Genomic DNA, 20593 nt, shown 5'->3' with positions numbered 1-20593 from the left:
GGTGCCTAGAAAAGTGAAAGCTTTGAATGAAGCTTTTCCCACAGTTGGGACATTTGTTTAAAGTCTCTCTTTTCCCATCACTAGGATTCCCAGGCAACTAATAAGATTATTTCATGCTGTAACCTTTCCCTCTGTCAAGCCACCTTTAGGTGCTTCCACCTATACTCAGCTACTTGTTTTCACAAAACTTGTGGGATCTGAATTTTGAGACCTCTGCTGTGCCACAAAATGTGATCGAAATAACCAATAGGTTCAAAAGTTACTGAGGGGAGATGCGTGTGGATGTACACAAGTGCACGGTGTAACCTCACGAGCCTTGTTTCCTTAGGAAATGAGGCTAAAAATAAAGGAGAATATTTGACCTTATTATAATTTCACAGAAAGCTAATTTAGATGGACCAAACTAAACAGCTGGCTATACTAACAGATCACCTAGAAGTAGTATCACAATATTTAAGTCTGTCTCGTAGATTTTGCTAGACAGTTTTCAAAGCAAAACAGACACACAGGCCCCATTTATTTTCTAACAGGACATACAGATAAATAAAGAGATACTTTTCCATAGTATTTTACTGTAATCTATGAATTGTGATAGATTTGCAATCCTTTGGGTTTTTTTTTAATCTAGCATTTATGCAAGTGTGTTCTGTCTCCAAGGATATAAACACAAGTCAGCACTCACATGAATAGTTGCATTGCTCCATTTCATGTTTGACTCTTAGATGCTAAACCCTTCATAAATGTAACAGAGAACAAAAGCAAACCCATGCCATGAGAAGATCAGTTAAGTAATATATGGGAGAGAATAATGAAACAAATAACAGCATTAAACCATTTCTAAGCAGGTCATAAAATATGTTCACATACAAAATTCAAAAAGTTATGAAATCCCAATCATTTACTAAAAGACAGAATAAAAATTACCCGAAACAAATAAATCAAAATATAGATTCTAAGGCCAAAACGGTCCATCATCTCACCTCTTGTACAGCAAAGACTACAGGATTTTACTTAGTAGCTCCTAAAGCAAGTCTAATACTCTGGCATCCGCCAGCAAAGTTTATTGCATTTATGCGTTGTTACCAGTTTCAGACCTAACCATGTCTGGGCACACATATATTGTCAAAAGCAGAAAAAACAAAATATGCACTTCTAAACCAGTGTTTGTGCTTGCAGATACTTCCATGTCTCTGTTCTGCAAATACAGTTAGAAAAAAGTTGTTCCATTCTCAAAAAGCCATCGTTCATGTCTCAAAGCTTTAACAAACTTCCAGACAAGGTAGACCTTCGACCTATATGCCTACCTAACACTTGAATAATTCTCCACATGCCCGTAAAGATGCTGATTTTTTTTTTTTTGCATTTTTGTGTCCCTTATTAACAACAGTGACAGAATATTAATTTAAAATCCTGCAGAAACAAACAGAATTTTGAAGTGTCACAACTTTACTGAACCCTGTAATTTTTCTTGCTGTAGGACAATGTAAGAACTCTATCTGAAATGGAAACCAGATTTGACAGAACAAACAACAAACAAAAGTTGGGAGAAGCCCTGAGACCACCTTTTAATTATTAAAGGTAAGAACTGGAACCTTAAGAGTAAAAACATACAGAAATCTTCTAAATGAGAATATTGCTAGATAGGAGTCCCACCAGAATAAAAATACACAGTAACTGAACCCAAGCTGTTACACACTCTTTACTGAGGCACATCTCTTTAGAATGCTATCCATCAAGTCATATACTACTTCCATAAACTGATCAGTCTCAGTCAATGCCTGATCTTTAGAAAACGGACAAAGCTGCTGGTAATGTTGTATTTCTGCTAAACAAACAAACAAACAAAAAAAGGTAAAATAGAAATCAACATTTTAAAGCAATGGAACAGATTTATCCAACTGGAAAACATGTTGGCAGATGTTATTTTATATATAAATATAAAATAATTAATTACAAAATTATTAATACTAACAATCATACACCAGCCATTAGCTATTAGGTACTATATCAAATTATATACAACATAGATGTTATATATATAATATATATAAATAAAATGTGTGCACATATACACACAGCATTCAGACATCTGCTAATGGGACTAGCGTCACCTATGATCCAGGCCAGAAACAAGTGAATAGTCCTTCATCCAGGGGAAAGCAAGATGGATGATGTTTAGAGGAAACCCACTCCACTTACCAGCAGCAGAATGGGCAAAGAACAGTGGAAAAATCCTGGTATAAAAGAAGAAACAAAGAAAACAAGGCAACAGAACTGACTCTTAAGAACACAAATGAGAAGGCTGAAGGTACGCAAAGGTATCTACATGTCTGAACACAGGGAAATTTTTCACCTTGGCAGAAAAGTTTGATCAACAGCAGAGCTCAAACAACTGCAAGAGACAACAAGACTGAAGGACTGAAGCTGAGAACTCAGGAAACCTGACTCAAACCCCAAGGTGATCCACTAGCATGGAAACGCTATAAAGCCACTTACTATTTTGTCTAAGTTTGTGCCTATCTTCTCATTTTTCTACAGTGCAAGAAATGATTTTAGAAAGTTTGCAAGTGAGCATGAATTTATACTATTCTTCATATTACTAGGGCAATTTGGAGAGTTCAACACTGATCTTAGCGATTTGGTTAGCTGCCTCATGAGGGCCTCGTTCCTGACAAGAAGAAACAATCTGTCCCCAGCAAACAGGTATTTCATTCCAGAGCCAGAAACCTTACAGGAATCTGATGAGGCTCAGGGGAATTTACAAGTACCTGGATTTCACGTAGGTCCATAGAGCAATGACACAAGGGAACCGCGATGCAGGCGAGTTGTCTTCATGCACTTTTATTTAAAAACAATTCTGTCATACATACTAGAGGCCAGGCTAATTGCAATGACTGTTTACAGCAATGCATATATTTCTCTATTTGACTGTATTTGAAGTAATCCAGATTATTTGTATAAATACACATACACAAAAGTAACTTAAAAGTTTTTTCTACCATCCGCTGAAAGAGAGAAATATAGTAAATTGAGATCTTAAAGCTAGCACCCTCTTTGTACATGATTTTTCTATTATTTCATTTTCACCTGAACCATCTTCATTATTACAAGAGCTTAATGGTTTCCTAAGCGTGAAAATTCTTAAAACAGTGAACGTGAAAAAATGCAAAAGTTAAAAAATATAAATCATATAAAAATCTAAATGTTCATTTAGTATTTAACTTTATGATGATCAAAATACACAACCAAGTATGGGGATAATTGTCAGAGGCATTTGTTTGGGATGACCTGCCTAGATTAAAAAGGTATTCAGTGCTCTCATGTAATGGGTATGTGTATTACTTCAGGATAATAAAAACTTTATAGATGATCACTGCATGCCAATGAACAGTACAAGTACAATTTTTAAATTTAAAAAAAAATTGTTTTATATATATATATATACAGAGCTTGCCAGCTTCCCATGTTCTTTTCAGGTTTAATAGTTACAGTCTCAAATTAATTTTGAAATTCTCCTAAAAGGCAATATAAAACCATAATATCAAAATCCACTCAAAAATTAGTATTTGATTTCTCAAATGGCAATTAGAAGCTTGCATTTGAATTACTTCATATGCAAATAAGATGCTTTTTACATGGCATGGTAGCTTGTAATTGATAAGGGCGTTTTTAACGAACTGTTTTAAAGGATGCGGTTTTCTGTTAAAAGAGGTCGCTTATTATGAGGGGTTTGCAATTATATTTTGGTGGTTGGATGCAGATCCTCCCACCAGCTAATTCTCACAGTCCTCACTTCCTAGTCCTCAGGGTAGTCACCAGCCTGACCAGCCTGCACATGCCACAGGTAGCTATCCTAGAAATATTGTCAAGATGTCACCATGGAAATAAGACCGAACCACAAGAGAAGGGAGGCTCTTCTACCTGGCCCCTTCCACTCCACCTTCTTCCACTCCCCTGGAGGCAGCCCTCTAAATTGGACTGTGGCAGGCCTCCAACTGTCCAGTTGCTGGGCAGCATTTGCTGCTGCAAAGCTGCTCTCCATCTCCTTTGGTAAAAAGCAGAGCAGATGGAAATTTCCTGTAGGCTGGTCTTGGCCCACAGACCACTGTTTGGACCATACTCCTCTACGAATAAGAGCAATCTATTCATTGCATGGAACTGACTGGCCCTACTGTCCTCTTTTACAACACAACTCCATCCAATCCCTTAACTCAGCGATAAAACACAGTGCAATGTGAGCACATTTCATCGCCTCTGCTTGGGCTAGGAACTAAGCCATGAAGGAAAATATGGCCATGTCACGCTAAGCAAAGAAACACATGAGTAACTCTGGCAAGCATCTAAGATAAAGCTCTTCTGAATGACTGACGGTAATGTTATATTGATGTTATAATAAATTATTACCTACACACACAGACACAGAGTAAGCAGAAGCAGCAGCAGCAGCTGTGTGAACATCATCTTCAGAGCAGCAGCTGTATGTTCTCTTAAAACATTGGAAAACAAGAATAGGAAGGAATCCTTTACACAATTAAAAATGTTATAAACCTTCTGTGCCCTGAAAGTTTCCATATTTTATTTAGAATGAAAGAAACACCTGAATATATCTAACAGCCATGGTTTTTCAGAGGACGCAAAGGAATTCTCACTTTCATTGTTCTTCCCTTGACTCCCCTGATAAATTACAGCTAAAAACACTACGACCCTCGAAACAGAACTCTGTCCTGATTTCTGTTCCCTTCGCTGTCAGATGTATCTTAGCTTTTACATGGAGGCAGTTAAGCCTGCTTCTGCTTTTAAAACTTCATTCAGAAAGATGAGTCAAGGTTCTGGTCATTGATGTAGCTCTTCTCGTTGTTCCAACAACAACAAAACAGGTTAGCCAGCTTTTCCTGAAGAAGGGAAAACCTTGGGTAACAGAGGATGAAATAGTTCTTTTAAGGACTATTATTAAAATAGTCCTTTTTAAGGACTATTAGCTTTCTGGCATAAAGTCAAAAGATGGTCACTATGAATGTTTGATACTTCATAAGGTCTTGAGTAAGTATTCTCCACTATTTATCTGATAGTTGAAGAGGGAAGCTAGGAAAGGGAAGGTAAATGTTTCATATTATGTTTAGGACAGTGTAATGTTTGTTGAGCTCTGCCTAAAGGTAACTCTTACAGGGCTTTGCAAAATGCAGTGCTACCCCTCACATGAAGAAAAAAAGCCTTTCTCCAAGAATCTGTCACAAGAAATAAAGGTCCACTGTCGGTTCCCGTATGCAGCAAGTGCTGCAGCTTCAGTAACCAAGCAGAGCTTCCCTGGAAAAATTCTCCTGGGAGAGCTCCCTTTCCCCTGGAAAGGCACCTCACCGGCCCTTCCCAGCAAGCAGAGTACGTAGGGAATATTCAGTAGGTATTTGCTGCTGAAGTGCCTGATATCAGCAGAGACAGAGAAGTGATGACAGGCCCTTTCTGGATGAAAAGTTAGGGCTCTCCTCAAAGGCCCCAAGCAGCCTAAAACATATTTGAACCAACCCAAGAGGGCACAGGAGCAGAAGAGGAACTCTTTCTTACCCTTTTGTACTCATGCTTTTCTGCCATACTAAGTGCATGAGCAGAGTCAAAGGCAGGATGGATGAATTAACTCAGAAAAAAGCTGAGCAATCAGTCCTCAAAAAATTAATGATAAAAGACTTTGAATAAAGCCAATTTGTAATGGAATGTAAGAAGGGAAGTCCCTAAAGAGAAAAACTGTCTACCAGCTCTGCAGCAGGTTTTGCTGCCCCATGCAGTTTACCATGGCAAGAAGCCAACTTGGCAAGGCTTGCTCTTCTCCAAGGAGCCTGGCAGCGCGCCAGCCACACTCACGGGTCTCATTTCTGCTGCCAAGCTCGAGGGGCAATCGAAGATCCTGTTTTGTGAATCTGCAGACCTGGTTATGACCAAGAATATTTGTGTTTTAAAATGTTCTTAAGCAATTCAAGTTCCCTCTGTTTATACAGCGACTGAACAGGCGAAACAGAATACTTAACCCAGCTAGAGAAAATGAGCCACAGATTGTTAATTATATGGCTATTTGCACTTTGACTGGAAGAGGAAGTAAGCTGGTTATAACTACTTCGGGCTTTACTCCTGCAACTGCATTGAAACCACATTTATGACAGCTGAAACTATGCAATTTTATATAAATGTGGGCACTTCCTGTTTTTGAAGCAAGTCCTCGGCTGCTCGCCTTACCTCACAGTAATGTTGCTGGAACCAGAATGTATTAAATGTGCTCAGTTGTGAAGACTGATCTTAAGATCTTATTTTACTAACTATTTTTAAACGTGGAGATAAAATGCATATATTGGACTACTGCTGTCAAGCATCTCTATTTCTAGGACTTAACCGTTCTCCTTAGGCATTAGGAAACACATATGTTTTCCACGTGTGAGGCTGAAACGCCCAGCTGTCACCCAGGGCGTGCTCAGCCCCCAGTGACATGGTCACGGTCACTCTTGGACAGGGAGGCAGGCGCATCGCGTTCCCCTGAGCAAGCAGGCTGCGCTCTGAATTACACATGCCGGCAGATCTATCTTTTTCCCCTCAATACACAGTATTTGAAGTAATTTGTAATAGCAGCTTTGTTATTTTGCACAGTATGGTATTAATTCTTCATTGTGGCAAGTATACGTTCAATTTCATAGACATTGAGTATGGGGAGTAACACAGTCCTCTCGGCATAAATTGAACAAAATCATTATTTGACTAGAAGATAATTTTGAAAATACCATTTAACAACCCTAATAAGCAGCAGTATGTTTCCTGTGCCTTTTCTCTTATTTTGCTTATTTATGTTAATTGCATCTCACAAACCAAACTTCTGCAATGAGTACAATTATATAAATCAGCACTCTGCTTTTCCATTGACAGCCATTTTCCTAAGAGATTACAGCAGGAAGACTGATCAGATTGTTCAACTGAAAAGCAAATGCATATCCAGTAGTTCCTGATGATAAAATGTGATAATTCTTACTTACAAAAAAAACCCACCCACATTTAATTTACAACATATTCCTCCAGATTTAGTTTGTGACACACCGCTTGAGAGTCAAGTACCCGCTATAAATGCAAGACAGTTACAGTCAAGATCACCAAAATCCTTAACACAGAGAAGTGTCAGCATTTCTGCTACCTTTGTTTTGCTCTTCAAGACCACAACTTCTTTATAACCATTAGATCCCACCCTTTAACTGTGAGAACTTGCCAGCTTTGCAGCGCTAACAGACCTCTTAGTCTCAAACTGGAAGAAGATTAAATAAAGATTCAGTTTAAAAGTCCTTATGCAAAAACCTTCAACTAAAAGAAAGACTAAAGCTAGAATTTCAAATTCAATTACACCTGATTTATTGATTTCTCTTCACTTAACTTTCAAAGTAAACATGGTATACAGTTTAACTCATGCACTTCTTCAAAAAGCACATCCCTCAATTGCTTTCTTCCTGCCTCAAGTCAAGGCCCAGTTTTGAAGTGTCAGACAAGCTGATGTGTGACTAGAAGAGGCTGGTCCTGCTGTCCCTCCTCCAGGCCATCTTCAGCACAGACATCTGTCCAACTCTGCAGTTAGCAAGTTCACAGAGTTAAGGAGCCAGTCAACTAACCCAACCAAAAATGCGGTTAGCTGACCACTAGTTTGGCTCCCTGAGGCAACTCACCCCAGAGCCGTGGTGGCAGCGGCGCTGGCACGAGGGAGACGGGGTAATACCTCAGCAGGGAGGGCACAAGCCACGCTTCTGGAAGCTGTGAGACCAAGGTTAGCTGCAATGACGCTGCATTTGTGCCATCTTTGCAAAAACTGGCCCTGTGTTCAATCCCCTATCCTCCAAACGATGGAGGAAAATAGAAAAATTCAATTAATGGGGTGCAGTCTAAAGCTGCCCGAGTACCTTAAGAGCCTTACTGAGCTACAGACTCAAACTCGAAGTCTCAACTACTCTTTTGATTTTTTTTTTTTTTGACTGAAGCTTACTGTTTCTACACAGAAGCACTCAAGTCCAGATCTCTGCAAACTTATTCCTAAAGGTAATGCAAGCATTTCTAATAAGGAAAAGAAAAAAAGACTTAATGAAGGCAACCCAGATTAGCTAAACGATACGTCATAGTGGAATAATTCTTCTGTTAAAGATCATGCAGATGTTATGATGGAGGCAAAGAAAGCCTTTCTTTAGCTACAGCACAGCTGCTGCATACAACTTCAAAAAGACTTGGCACAAGACTTCAGCCACAAAACTTCCCCCTCACTTCATTTCATGCGTGTCATCTGAAACTTCAGCGAGCTGCACCAAGGACAAAACCGACACGAGGGTTGTTTGGAACATCTTATCAACAGTGGGGCAGCTCCTCGCACTGCCAAGATTCACGTGCACCTTCACAAAACTCGACTATATGTCTCCATTCCTCCTCAACCCAGCAATCCCTCAAAAGCAATGATATCCCACACTGCCGTCCCTTATTTATACCTGCATTATCTTCTACATTAGACAACTGAATTACCACATAATTAAAGTATATTAAAACATCAAAAACAGCCATAACAAAAAGTAAAGGAAACTATCTGTAAAAGTAACATTAGAAAGTATTATCAACTGCTGTTCATATCCTTCATACACAGAGTTACCCTGAACAGTCAGACACCCAGAGCATGAAGCTGAAAATGCTGTAACTTACAACTACGTTCAATGTACATGCTTAATGCCAGTCTTGTATTTTCCACATAATATATGCACTACAAATATATATTCATTGTCTAAAATCAAAGTTCAGCTTTTCCTTTTAAATCTGTCACAGTATTACAGCTAGTTATATACAGCACACAAGAACTTGCCTTGATTTTATATCTGTAACAGTAAAGCACACAGAACTTAATTTGATCTGCATACTAGCATTACACCTGTGATTTCCTTTCAGTGATGATATTGATAGGAGATGTACCTGAGAAACCTAAACTGCTTTAAGACGCGTGCATGGGTATGAGATTAAACTGGAGCATTCCTGACACATAGGAACAGAATCTTAGGAACTGTTTTTAATTTCTCCCTTTTTCTTCTTTTATTAATGCATATGACATTAGCTCATCAACTCTTATGGCATTCTTAGCTTCCACCATGCGAAGCCATAAACCAATTTGTCACCTACAGTATTCTTCCCACAACTGTGAAGTTACAAAGAATAATGACTTCAAACGAGAACACAGCAGTAGGAGCAATTAAATTTTGTTAACATTCAAACTTCATAAGTAAAACAGCAGAAAAAATGGCAGAAACAAGGAAATACAAGCAGAAATGCACTGAAAGAGGGTGGGTTTTTTTTTTTTAAAAATTACTCAGTTACTTCATTACTAAGAACTTGATAAAAAGCTGGAAACCCACGACTTTAAAGAATATTAGTAGTGTTGATTAAAAATGGTGAAGAAAACTCATTAAAGCAAAGGTCAAGCTTGAAATACTAGAAATATTAACCACAGTATTACTGTATTCATGAAAACATAACTCTTCAAAATGACCTACTTTGATAACAGCAAAAAATGGAAAGAATATGGGCACTAACCCCCCAACTCTACTGGTTTTATAAAACACCATCTACTTCTCAGAATTAGTAACAGACTCATGAAACTGAACCAATTTGTTCAACAGATGTTTCAGTTAACCCAAAGGAATTTTACTTTTCTATTGTAGAAATAGAGCACGCTGAATAAAATTCCACTATTATTAGCAGCTTTCAAAAGATATTAGCTCAAAATTAGCTTCCATTTCCATTCTTTCTTTCTTTCTTTCACATAACAGAAAACATTTTCCATACTGGATTAGACGTGCCACCGAAATAAAGTAGGCACATTGATAAAACAAATCGCCCTTCTCCTCCCCCCCCGCCTCGCCCCCCCGTTTTATGGGATATGCAGGAACGGCAGAGTTTTTATTTTTCATGGCGTTCCTCTCTCCACATTAGCCGATAATCTTCCCCGCGTAGCTCTGCCAGCGCGCTGCCCCGCAGGCCCACAACACCCCTGCTGTTCCAGTCCCGTGCTTTTCTCCAGCGGGCTCTGCAAATTGTGCGATCCTTTCGTAATGTGTGCTATTGCATCAGTCTAATTGCAACATAATTTTGAATGCTCTAGGTAAAGCAAATAATTTCATTTTTAACTCCTGCTCATGAAATACAGATTGTTTCCCCCGCTCCCCCCTCCCCCCTGCCTTTTTTGTTGATGTTATTTAAAGATTTAAAGAACGACTCGCACTGCATGGCAGTAGTCAAACAAAAATATCTCAGGTTTTCTTAGAAAGCAGCACTTAAAAATATTGCTTGGCGCCTAAAGCATTACTGCAGCCTTTCACAGAGCCATGTACAGTAGATCCCCCATGAGCAGGCCGGAAGGGGAACGTGCATTCTTACTCTGTGTATTTAATATAAGATTTAGCCATTATCAAAGCTTCATAGCTTTTACTGTCTCTCTCTCTCTCCTGCAATAGAGAGTAACAGCTTATCTGGCAAACACACTCATTTCTAGGCACCGAACACACGCTCTTGGTTAATTCATAATATCTGATCTAACATTAGATATTTTGCATTCAGGTTAGCTAAGTTAAAACAATATTTAGCTTAACCATGCCTTGGCCAAAAAATTCTGTTATCTACTGATTACAGCAGCATTGTAGCTAGCTATGGACATGACACTGGGAAAATACAAACCCTGAGCCTGAAGAAACGCTGATGGAATTCTGACCTCAAGCCATTCTGATAGTGGGCATTACAAACACTGTCTCCTTTGTATCCGATACAATAACCAGGCACAGGAGGCATGTGCCTGCGATGAATGATGAATTTACACCTCATTTTGGTTTCATGTATGTATATTATCTGAGTTGACAGCATCTAAAAACGCTGTGCTTCTCGCACCCCAAATCATATTACGTGATACAAACATCTACCCTGAAACCAATCTGCAGAAGCAAGCACTCACCGGAGAAAATGTCAGAAGTAAGTTTTAGAGAAACCTAAACTTTGCCTTTTTTTACTTCTGTGGCACGGTATATACCGCAGTTATGTCACACAATTTCCACAGCACCTCTGCTTCATTCAGCGTACAGAATTACCATTAATCAAAACAGAAATCTGTTTTACTCTTGGTATTTGGCATATGGTCCAATACCTTATTTACTGCATGCTACTCACATTTTTTTTTTTGGAAGACAGAACAAGTAATTTCTTTGTAAATTCAATGGTGCAGCTGAGGGCTTCATCAACATAATGGTTAGTCCTACTATTACTCTGTTACTCCTAACTTAGAATAACAGTGTTATTGCTAACTTCCTAACTAAAGCGTTGACAGCTTTAAGGTCAAAACGATTCTCCAATTCTGAAGACAACTTTGTCTCCAGCTTGGCAAAACTCAGACCTAATTTTTTTACAGCACTTAGCATTACATTGTGCTTTATATAGCACTTTCAAACCTCAACCCCCACTGCCTCACTCACACTTATCAGTGCTCAGCACTTTTCCAAATCAAATCCAAAGATCTCAAGTCATCCGCAAGACACATACAGTTAGCAAAGACACGAGAAAAGCCAGGATTAAGCAACTTACCTAGCATCACCTAGGAAGTCTGCAGCACAGCCAGGAAGAGAGTCCCGTTCGCTGGGGCAGCATGCAGCTGCGCAGAGCACCAGAACGGCTTCTGCCTCCTGTGATCCCCTGCCTCGCCTGCCACGCACGTCCCGACTTCTGCTGGAAGTGAGGCAGGGGTACTACAGAGAACAGCCTTCTCCACCGCATCAACCGGATTCATTCCCAGAGGAAGGCCATCCTGTGCATGAAACGAAGCAGGGGTCCTGCGGAAAAAAAAACCAGCACGTCAGCGCATGTTTAAATACCATTGAATTGTAAAGCTTCCTCACAAGGGGCCAAATGAAAGAGCTTTGCAAAGACAAGCTCAGTTTTTGACATTCCTTGACTTGGACACTGCCACACTGCAAAAATGTTTGCATTCGCCACGTCTAGAAAAAAGAAATTGAGACATCAGACCTTGTACGGCGGGGTCACACTGACACCTACAAAGAACAGCAGTGGGGTCGAAATCTTCAGGTATACCGTGCAGCTCTTGTGGCAAAGGAGTAAACTGGTTGCAAACGCAAAACAATTCTCTGCATGGGGACTAGCCATAGGTGATGGTTAAAAACATATTCTCAAGGAGCTCCTGCTGAAATCAAAGAGTGTTTATTTATATTCAAAGATCTCTATAGAAAAGGACCTTCCAGAACAAACTCGTTTGCTTGTTTTCCTCAAGCCATATCCTCTGGCCCATGTTGATTCAAGCCCTGGTCCTTCTTCATTCCCACCTTCAGCGCCCTTGCCGAGTCTCTCCTCACCCCCACTCCCCAAGGCTTTTCACCTCTTCTGGCTCAGACACTTCCAGGCTTGGCCAGCAGTGCCACACACTCCCCTTGACGCCCCCTCCTTCCTCCCTCCTTCATTCCCCAACACACCGCTGTGTTAACTCTCACTCTCACCCCAGGTCTCTCTCCCCTGTTCACAGTCTACAGTATTTGGGGGCCAGGACCACGCCAGGGCCTCGTGCGTGCCAGTGCCCCATGGGTCTGCTTGTGGCTCTCAGGTGCTGGGGTACAAGACATCGGCTTCCCCTCTCCTTCCAGGCCATGCAGCTCTCACATGCTCAAGACGGCATGCAAGAACTGTGATTTCTTTAAAAGGTTACAGTTTGGTTAGATCTGAGATTTTTGCAGTGCTGACAAAGGCAAAACCGTGACTCATAAGCCCCTCTTCTTCTCCAGTGCCTATCACCAGCACTTTCCACACTGCCATCTAATGCCTGGTCTCTGCTTCAGACAGAGGCACACAGAGCATTTCCAAAGAGAGGTTCTTTTTTTTGGGGGGGGGGGGAACCAACCAAACAAAAAACCAACCAACCAACCAACCAACCAAACAAAAAACAAACAAAAAACCCACAAAACACCAAACAAACCTACAATGAGAAATAACTTTTTCCACACATTCTTACAGATAGCTAAATAATTTTGGCAGGAACAAAAATTAAGCTAGAGTCAACTGCCTAGCCCCAAAGGCTAATGTTTTTCAAAGTTATAAAAAACTCCAACCAGTATCTTATACTGGGAAGCATCAGGCAGCCTTCCTTACTGCAATTCCTGTCACTCCCCTTTCAGCCCTTAATAGCCTAGGTCATTCAGCTCGCTGAAACGAGAACTGTGCAACCATTAACAGCCGAGACCAGTGGTCAGACTGAGGAGTAGCGGCTGTGGGTGGACAGTGCCCAGTGCCAGAGCGAACGCCACGCGAGCTGCTTTTGTCTTCACCATCAGTGTTGTTGCATGCCTACAACCGATGTTCAAACAGCATCATCAGACGACAGCACACAGTCCAGCTAGCGTTTCTTCGGATGCCACCGTTTTCATCCTAGAGGTACCAATGCTTGCCTGAAACGCTACAGCTGCTCACAAAATACTTCTAGGCCACAGAAATCTGAAGTAAAATGGGTTAGCTTCATTCCCAATGAAGGCCACGCACAGCTAACAAGAGATAATTTAAGCAAATCCATTTCACTTCACATTTGCAGTAAATTAGGGGCAGTCGTGTATCAGTTACAAAGAGGAAGGGTAACTTCGTACAATATTATTGCTTGTGATCATCTGCCCCTGTCTGGAAGGGAAATAACCTTCTTGTATGAAACTCTGGGAAACTTTTTCTTTCCTTTTCTCTATTTAGCAGTTATTTATACCTGCATGAAAAACAAATGCAGTCTACTGTCAAGTAATATACAGAAAGAGGAAAACCTCTCAAAACAGACAACACATTCTTTTAGAGCAAAATCCAATTTACAGATTTTTTTTTTTTTTTACCGAGCTCTTAATAGCAAACAAGACAGCGATTTCTCAATGGGTCTTGTAAATACTTCTGTACAAACATGGTCCAGAAGAGCAGACGAAGAAAAGAGAAAAACAATGTCACATGCTTACAGATGGATGCAAATTATAGTACGGATTAAATGCACTATGACATTTATTTTTCAATAAGAAATAATTATTTCCAAGGAATGACTAACTATTCCTGTGAGACCGTATTTAGTCTAGAGACATCTGATGTACCTAATTTTCAAAAAGCACTTATTAACTATGGCAAAAAAAAGTATGTGACCCACATGCACACTCCTAGAACATCCATGTTTATTCTTATGAAAATAAATCGAGAAGCTTCAACATTAGTGTGTAAAACAAAATGAAGCATTAAAAGCACATTTCCGCTTTCAAAAAATGCTAATAAATAATTTCATTATATCTTGAATTCAATTTAAGTAATGAAACCAGCCATCGAGCATCTGTAATAGCTAGATTTTTTTTTTTTTTTAAGGCCAGAATAATTATCTGATCACTAGTTACAGTTAAGATGAAAAATACAATTAGGTTGCGTGAAACTTCAGTACTTCAATGTACAATCATGGAAACGACACGAAACTTCTTCCTTAAAAAAAGAGAGCAGAATTTCATGCACTATTTCATTTGGCAGAGTATAACATATTTGCTGTCAGCAAAGGACTTTTTTCAATGAAGAAAAAGGAAAAGAAAGTACTTCCATTCATACAGCATTGCCCAATGATGAGAAATATCAGGCACTGGTAGTTGTCTCTCAACTATAAGCAACTGTAATAGATTTAGTTCCTACAAACCACTATATAGTGTTCCTAAAAATTAATCTAAAAGCCAGCAGACCTCCAAAAATGCTATCTGTTTGTTTAACGTAAACTAACCTAATTATTTTGTCATCGAAATCAATATTTATGGGCTAAAACACTACATCAAGTAGGAAAGCTTTAATGTAAAACAAATCATAAAACACTGATAATGGAAATGCTTGCAAAGGCTCTAGGACTGCATGTATTTATATAAGATTTGTGAATATATAAACACTCGGTTATATACGTCAAGAATAAGGTGAGGCTCAGTGCAGTGAACTAATCATCAAAAAGACTAATCTTCCTTAGGACAAGTGTATTCTTACAAGGACTTAAGCCAGCTGGCTGAAGTGTATTGAACATCTCGCCCAACAGGAAAGATCCATCCAAGACCATTAATTCATTTTAAGGTAAGATTCTCCCCCTCCTTTTTTTTTTTTTTTTTTTTTTTTAAGTACTTTTCAGCATTTTTGTAGTACAAGTTACTCCCTGAAAACCTTCAGCAGCTTTTTGTTACTAATACAATTATCACAAAAGCCACACTACAATGCAAATAGCGTATTTGGTATAATCAACGTACTGCCATCATTTGATGAGGGATTCTTTTCTACATAGGAAAATTAATTCTGTTATTAAGTTTGTTTAGGGAAGCTGTTCTTTAAATTATCATAAGGAACATAATTTCCTACAACACTACAATCTTTCAATCATCAAAAATCCCAAAATCATGCTTCCCTTTTTAATTTCAAGAAATATCTCAAAGAATTGTAATATCCAATATAACTACTGCTACCCTAGCATCAACACAAAAACTACTTTATGCATTGATCAACTTGTATAGTGTAGTTTACTCTTTTATTTCAATCTGTTCAAGTAACATGACACAATGAGCTCAGTATAAAACATTATGGTTCTTATGCAAATAAACAGACTCCCACATTAAGGTTACTGCTCCACAATACATTGCACACAGCTCCTCACAGCTTGTCCTCACATTGCAAAGTAGATTAAAATGGAATAGCAACGTTATACCTGTATTCCATTGATTTTATTGAATTAAGGCATATTATTTAAAAAAAAAATAAAATAAAAGAAATCTGAGTTACCAATACTGACAACAGCACCTAGAACTTCCCACTGCTGTGGCACAGCATCCTTAATCATGCGGCTCGTTATCGTATGAAAAGAAGCCTGTGTCTTGGAAGCCAAGTCTGACACAAGAAGCACCCACAACACCCTCTACTGCTAATCCCATCCCCAGCACCATCGCAAGTCGAAGGGAATTTAGCTTCAATTAAATATTTTTAAGGTTGAATGCCTCTTCCATTCTTTACCAAGCATCCAGGGAAACACTGGGTGCAAAGTGAGTCAAAGTATCAGGGCTTTATGGACATCAAGTCATGTCCCCCATTGACTTTCTTAGGATCTATGGCAATTTCCAGCACCTCAAGCACTGTTCTGACTGGTTTTAGTTGGTCACCTCATAAGCGCTTATTTTATACCAATATTTAAGCTCGTCTCACTTCATGTACTCTACAAGAGAATTTGTTTTTCTTAGTCTATGAATGGCAGTGCCAAAAATAGCTGCAGAGCAAATAGTAAAGGGTATATAGTAGTATGTTATCCATATGGTATCAATCAAAATGAATCTACTTGTAGTCTGTTAAGTTTTCAAAATAATGCACTTATGTCTCAGATTTGTGAAAACTGGAAGTTACATACCTATGTGTGATTCTACTTCTTTTTTATTAAATCAAAGCAAAACTGACTAACAGCAGAGGTATAAGGCTATCTTACATAGAAAGCTAACAGAAATTCCTCAGAATAAACGCAAATACACCTGTAGTTTTCTCTGGCCACTGAACTGGCTCTTAGGCCATACCTCAGAGTGAAGATGACTCCTGGCACACGTTTGACAGTACTGCACCAAAGCAAATCTTTTTAAAGTTATCCCCCTCTTATTATCGTGGCTTAGAACAGGAATACACTGTGACCATTTATTTTTGCGAGGAAAAAACCTTTTTTGCTACCGGGTTTTATGACTATTTTTAAACTATGCTTTAGTTTTCACCTAGATAACTTTCAGAAATTCAAAAATACATGATAAAATTAATACATTTGCCAAAGACACAGGAAAAGTTCTCCATTGAGCAGAGAATAAAAAATAGGAGAACTGAGAAATTTTATTGCTCCTAAACATACAAAAATGCATGTCACACACAGGTTCCTTAATAAAACAATGATCATTAAACTCTATTATACTGTTTGTGCCCAATCTGTGAGATTCTTTGAATAAAATATCCTTTTTTATACCATCTTGCTATTCCAGTATTGTGCTTAGCTCCAGAAATTGTAGGTTTTGAGCCTGAAACCCACGATGAGAAGGAGCAGAGAGTATTTTCAAAGCTTGACAGCTCTGATCTAATATGCTGATTTCTCCTCTACCCCCTGGGCTACATTTGTAAAACTTAATAATCTCCTTTTTGGTATCTCTTATTTGAACCCACAAATCCTTCCTCTCACGGAAATACCCCAAACACCACCACATTATTCTGGACAGAAATGTTCAAAGTGTGCTGTTACACCAGGGTGTTGAGCCAACCTAACAGCTAACAAAATCTGACATAAAACTGTTCGCTGGTTTTTTGTATATTAGCAAACTGCATCAAGGGCTGAGAGAAGTTTTACAGCCAGCAAGACAAGGGGACAACATGACAACCTGGCCAAGACTGTGGAGAAGACAGGGAAAAGGAAAAGGACTTTACTTTCCAGAAGTCACCAGTTTTTTGCCCCTATTAGATTAGCTCAACTTATCCTGCCATACCAAACCACCTCACTCATCTGTTGATGCTTCTCCACTTCGCTTAGATAGATTAACACTTGCTAGCCCAAAGACTAGAAATCAGGCATGTTTGCTGTCAGGTGAGTGTATTTGTCTAAGCTAGACAACCCCTCTGAACCACGTACCTCTGCACCTGCAGCCCGATGACTATCGCCATCTCCTGTCTCTCTCCTGCTGAGGGTGAAGAATCTCTGAATAGCGCAAATAGCAGTTTCCAAACTGTAATCCATGGTCGATAGCCATGGTAAGTGATCTATAGTCTGGCAGAACTGTATCATACACCATAATTATAAATGCCTCAATTTCACAGGGTTGTAGCAGTAGCCAGTGAGAAAATTTAGTAACAGGGGGGAACACCCTCAAAAACTTAGGGAAGCACCTAGTGATAAACCTTGCCTGGCCTGGGTCCTTGTGCAAGAGCTGAAGAAAGCCCCCAGTAGAGTCAATGGCCAGAGCAAGCCCCACTCTTTATCTGTGGCCTCAGTGGTACTTTGCTCATCTTCAGCCAGCGTGGCTAGACACCACGAACACCACACACTTAATACACTTCAAGCTGGACAGTGCAGCAGTTATGGAAGTTTTTGTAAGTCTTTCAGCAAAGCGGAAAAAACAACAACAGCAACTTCAGTATTTTGGTTCAAACTGAGCTGCCTGGTTTGTATTATTTTTGGATTTCTTGCCAAGCGTCCTTTTTTTTTTTTCCTTTAAGCCAGCTCACCAGCAACTCACTATGGAACCTGGATGAAGAAACAGCTTCTTTATCACATAATCTCCCCAAATGTGTAACGGTTTTAATACTTACCTCCAGTGGCAGTTACAACACAGAAAACAAAGAATTATTATATATTGATCCCATGAATTTCTGAGTAAAAAGAATGTACAACACTTAAATACAAGTTTAAAATGAGATAATTCTACTCAATTTACTGAAAAATCAGGTAGCAGATACTATGCGTATGTATTTATATAGATATACACACATGTATATATAAAACTATAGAGCATATATAATACATATCATTTCTAATGCTGGCTAAAAAAAGCTGCCCCAAAAATGCTACTCGGTTATTCTAAAAATCAAAACAGCTACAATGTTATGACTAAATTTGATGATTCATTTTCTTTTTTGGTTCCAGGATCTTTCTGTAGACACCCCCAAAAATGAGGAAACTGCTTTTGTTCCTGCTGAACACAAATGGAATAAGTTGCTTCTCTCACAAGAGAGAAAATATTTTAATTGTTTCAAGTGTTCCTGAAGTGCAAGTGGAAGCAAATGGAAAAGCTGCCGTATCTACAGCTCAGTGCAACTGCAGTCCACAGCTTTCATCAAGTTAAAGTACTGCTCTCATGCAAGGTAGGGTGCAAAGAAATTCTGACTACACATAAATTAAAGGAGGTAAAGAGCGCTTCACACTTTGGTACAACTGTCTGTCACACTCATGGCACCTCTTCAGAGCGCCCTGAACACCCCCATGCCACATTTCCATCCTCTCTTTCACAGACTATTGACCCACCTCATCCACTCTTTGACTCACATGAGCACTACTCCTCCCTTCAGCCACTTTTTGGGAAGCTAAGGGCCTTTTATATGACTGCTACCTGACTGGTTTCTAACCAGGCAGGCGAGTTTTACTACTGTCTTAATGACTGCAAATGAGATGACTGAATTTTCCAGTTTTCTGAGTAGCCACTCCACCAGGGGATGTGTGGAAACGCCGGCGCGCACGCCTGGCCATGGCCTTGCAGACTCTCAGCTCTTGCACCACATCTGTGGCGTACCCTTGGCGTGGCTCATACCACCGCACACGCACAGGGCATCTGAGCACGCAAACCAATCATCTTTAGATCCTTTTTTTTTTTTTTTTTTTTTTTTTTTAAGTAACTGGCCAGCTGGCATGCCTAACTCTGTTTTTCTCCTCTCGCATGTCAGCAGGACAGTCAGCCTCCCATTCCTGTCAATAGCTTGCAAAAGGTTTTGTAAAATCATCCTTTGGTAACACCAGGGCTTCCCACCTCACATTTCTTCTACCTCCTCTTTCACCCCACTTCCCATGCACCCCAAATCCTCATTCCCATCTATCTTCCTTCTGTTCAGGAGGTAGGTCTTTCAGAGTGCCAACTTTTTGAGCTGCCCTAGGAGGACGGGCAGAGAGGGAGCTGGGGATATTATGCTGGAAGGTGTTAACGGCCACCATCAAATGCTTCTTTGATCTCCAGACAATTACAGAGCTGGGCCTGCTAACCAGATGCAAGGGGCTCTCTTTCCCCCGTTTCTTCCTTCTGCATCCCAGACGGACAGAAATGCCATCAACTTGAGTGCAAGGCCCTATAAACCAATTATAGGTTTATTTTGAATTTAAAAAGGACTATTTTGCTTTCATAGGAGATGTCAGAAAGAGTTTGCAAACCAACAGTTTAACTCTGAAAGAGACTCTTGTAACAACTCCTGTCTGCTCTAAGAGCTGCCTGAAAATATGCAGTTTGATTGCTGAAGTTTAAGAACATGAAGTTCTCAAAAGTTCTTATCACAATCATACATAAAAAAGAGCATTTTTTTAAAGCTTCAAATACTAGACAAAAAGCATATGAGATTGTTTTAGTGCTTTCTACTAATTAGTACTGCTTTTATTATACAGGGCAAGAAAATGACAATTTTTTTCCTAAACTGGCAGTGAACAGCCAATTCAGTAAGCTGCATTTTTGTTTTCTGTGACAGGGCAGTGGAAAAAATCTCTTTCATTTATTAGGTCTGCAGAGACCAAAACTGGCCGGGTGTCAAACCTGCTTTGTAAAAGCCCAGATCCATTCAGCCATATGTAGATTCCTTAATTCTTTACAACCTGTTATCAATATCAACTTCACAAAAGACAAACCTTTGGTGTCTTCGAACGAGTGTTACTGCAACCCTTTATAAAAAGGGTGCAAAAACCTGAACTGACAGTTCAACACAGAAAGAAAAAAAAACTCCAATGGCAGCGCCAAATTAAACTCTCATTAAAATCTAAGATCTCACTGGTTTTTTTGCT

The 20593-nt window shown here is 39.5% G+C and overlaps 1 protein-coding gene across 4 annotated transcripts in view; it reads right to left on the bottom strand.

Moving 5' to 3' along the window:
• The window catches only part of NCOA2 (nuclear receptor coactivator 2), a 198014-nt gene that overhangs the window by 115638 nt on the left and 61783 nt on the right, over positions 1 to 20593 (bottom strand). For all 4 annotated transcript variants that reach the window (XM_087751698.1, XM_087751711.1, XM_087751680.1 and 1 more), the window contains exon 3: positions 11608 to 11852. The gene's annotated coding sequence lies outside the window, so the exon portion shown is untranslated. The remainder of the gene's footprint in view (positions 1 to 11607; positions 11853 to 20593) is intronic.

The sequence above is a fragment of the Nipponia nippon genome, unplaced genomic scaffold, assembly GCF_047370975.1.
Source record: "Nipponia nippon isolate SJK-2023a ecotype South Korea unplaced genomic scaffold, ASM4737097v1 scaffold_1, whole genome shotgun sequence".
In the NCBI taxonomy this organism is placed as follows: Eukaryota; Metazoa; Chordata; class Aves; order Pelecaniformes; family Threskiornithidae; genus Nipponia; species Nipponia nippon.
This window is presented reverse-complemented; position numbering and strand designations above follow the sequence as displayed.